Genomic DNA, 3115 nt, shown 5'->3' with positions numbered 1-3115 from the left:
TTAAGTGTTTTGCTGAACTGGGGCCATAGTGCTCAGCACTTTGCAGGCTCACGTCCAGTGTGAGGACAGTCTAGCTGCCTCACAGCAGTAGCTTCTAAGATTTGGACAGTTTTGTAAACAATTTTGCTAGTTCTTTAACTTTTGTAAAAAGTACCAACATATTAGCGAGATATGTGATATACATTTCTTTAACATGGTAAAATAATAACACTTGTACTAATCTAGTCCCTCATCCAAGGATCTCAATGCAAATTAAAAACTTCAAGCAAATAAAATTAAAATCACAATACAGTAGAGCGTCACTAATTCATACTTTGATACTTGATTGCCATTTTTGTGTGTGCAAATTATAAAATCTCTCCCCTATTCTCAATACAGATTTAGAAGCAGACAGCTGTAATGAGGGGCTTGTCTACACAACCAGCTAGTGCACGGCAAGCCAGGGAGTAAATCTACAGTGCACTATCTTGCCACACACTAACAAGATGCTGTGTAGACCCTATTACCAGGGGCTAAAAGTTCCTTAGGGTGCATTGGTGAATTCCCATTTCAAACGTCAAAGCTGCTGTAGCAGGGTCCACATTGTAGATTCACACCCTGCCTTACCAGGTACAAAATCATTGGTAGTCAAGCCCTTCATCCCATTTTGGAAAGCTTAATTGTTTTTACAAAATATCTTCCAGAACATTTAGTACATTATGATGTATCACAATACAATAAGTGTAAATTACAACTATTGAATTAAAGATTCTGCTCTTCTTACTCACACTGAATGGTACTTCATTCGGTGAATAAACTTTATTTCAGTGGGACTACTTGCAGAATAAGGTACTAGTCAACATAAAGGAGTTCATAATCAGGCCCTAAATGAACAAAGTACATTCAGTGAAGTACTATCTTTGCTTTTTAAATAATCTTTGCTCACACTAATTCACAATGGGTCTCCTGTTAATTAGTGTGAATTGGCAAGTTTTGACTGTGTTTAATTTAGGTTAACTTTAAGTGTTTACAGTGTATCACTGATTATTAAAACTGCTTGTTAAAACATGCATGCAGGAGTGAGTGCAAATCTTGTGACAACTGCTGCTACCAGTCAGCTCTTCATGTGCTTTTAGTCATTGGCTCACCAGTATTGTTTTTTTGTTTTGGGTAGTTTGTAATATCAGCTTTTTCATGTTCTGTGTGTATATAAATCTCCTCACTGTATTTTCCACTGAATGCATCCGATGAAGTGAGCTGTAGCTCACGAAAGCTTATGCTCAAATAAATTGGTTAGTCTCTAAGGTGCCACTAGTACTCCTTTTCTTTTTGCGAATACAGACTAAGTCGGCTGCTACTCTGAAAGCTTCTGAGTATGAGTTCTTGAAGTAGCAAGATACAGCATTCAGGTCACAGCATAGTATAAAGAAGGAGGACTCCTCTAAATGCCTATTGGATCTCTGAATATCCCATCTCATTCTCCTTTTTTGCATCCTCTCTGCAACCTTGAGCCACTAGTTTGCAACCACCATGCAGTTCTGTTGTACTTTGTACAAAGCCCAGACAGAACTCCTTTTGGAACATGTCAACACTAGTTCTTAATTGGTCCCTCAAGCAAAAAGAGAGGCATTCTATTCCCCAAAGGGTTCAGAGTGCTGCTTCTACTGCAGTTCCAGCCTTTGCCCAATAAAAAATCGGAAAGACCAAGAACTGGACGCAACTCCCTTACATAACTGTGACAAATACTCTCACTGTGTTGCAGTGTTGTTGGATACAGTGTCTTGAGTAAGACAATGTTTATCCATTACCAGACTGTCTCTGAATGTACCTTCATGGATGTTTTGCCTACTCATGTTCAGATAACTTGATATTAATAGCTGTTGCAATGGAAGGAAGTAAAGCTGGCTGTGCATCATCAGCCTCTCATACTTGATTTTCAGAGATCCACTGATAACAAAATATATTGGCCTCACCAAGAGACCATTTGAAAAAGGAAGAAACTATTTGCATAAAATTGTGATATAATTAATTCTGCATAATTCTAAATCTGTAATGAACTCTACATCCGCAGCCTCCTGTGTCAGTACAAAGCTCTTTCCTAGATATTTATACCTGCTGGTGTTTTCAACTGGTGCTACAGTGATGCACACCTCCCTCGTAGATAGGCTGCAGCTTATTCAGGTTTGAAACCGTGGGATTTGCACAAATGTGGCTACATTGGTACAACTATCTCCAGTACAGAGAGGCCCTGGGACACTTGGCAGGGTCCTGAAAAAATAAGAAAAAGAGACACCTGGTTTTTAAATTACTTCATTACATATCTTATATAATGATGGCTTCCTAAAACTGTAGGTTCAAATCTAGAGGAAATAATTTCTCCCTCCTCAGTAAATAAACTGGGTTTTATCTATCATGTAGTGGAGGCTTTCAGACAGAGATTTAAAAACAAATAAGGTTCTCCATGGCTAGTCACAGTATCTTTTCAGGACAAGGATCAGGCACCTATCTGACTGTGAATTCTTCCACAATGTGCAGTATTTTCATAGGTGCATTTTGCTGTAGTTTCCCTCCTCTCTCATTCTGCACGGGTGGTTGCTTGCTCTCTATTCCAGATGCAGTTGCAGCAGTGGCGTTGGAACAATTTTTATAGTGTGGGTGCTGAGAGCCATTGAACAAAACTGCAGACCCTGTAAAAATATATTAATGGAATATTTTTATTATTCCATTAATTTATTATTAATATAAAAATATATTAATGGAAACCACTTCACGCCAAGGAGTTCCAGCAACCCCTGGTTGCAGCTCTGTAGTGCCTGAGGATGCAAGTGCTTGCTATGTGTGTGTAAATGACATATTCCAGGGGATCCGAGGGCTTTAGAATCAGGAATTAAGTCTCACAACCCCCTTTCTGTATCCCCAACGTAGGGATTAATCAGAGACCTCCAGCAACCCCCATGCAAAGGTAACACTGCAGACGAGGAACAAAAACAACCCCAGGCTTGCGTCCCAGCCCCGCGCCTGCCCACCTCCCGGCACCCAACCAATGGGACAAAGGCCCCGACTGCTGAACAGCTGCCGCAGCTACATCCCCCCACAGCAATGGAGGACAAAGGGCCGGTCACGTGAGGGAAGCGGG

This window comes from Lepidochelys kempii, chromosome 3, assembly GCF_965140265.1.
Source record: "Lepidochelys kempii isolate rLepKem1 chromosome 3, rLepKem1.hap2, whole genome shotgun sequence".
Lineage (NCBI taxonomy): Eukaryota > Metazoa > Chordata > Testudines > Cheloniidae > Lepidochelys > Lepidochelys kempii.
Note: the sequence above shows the minus strand (reverse complement) of the source record.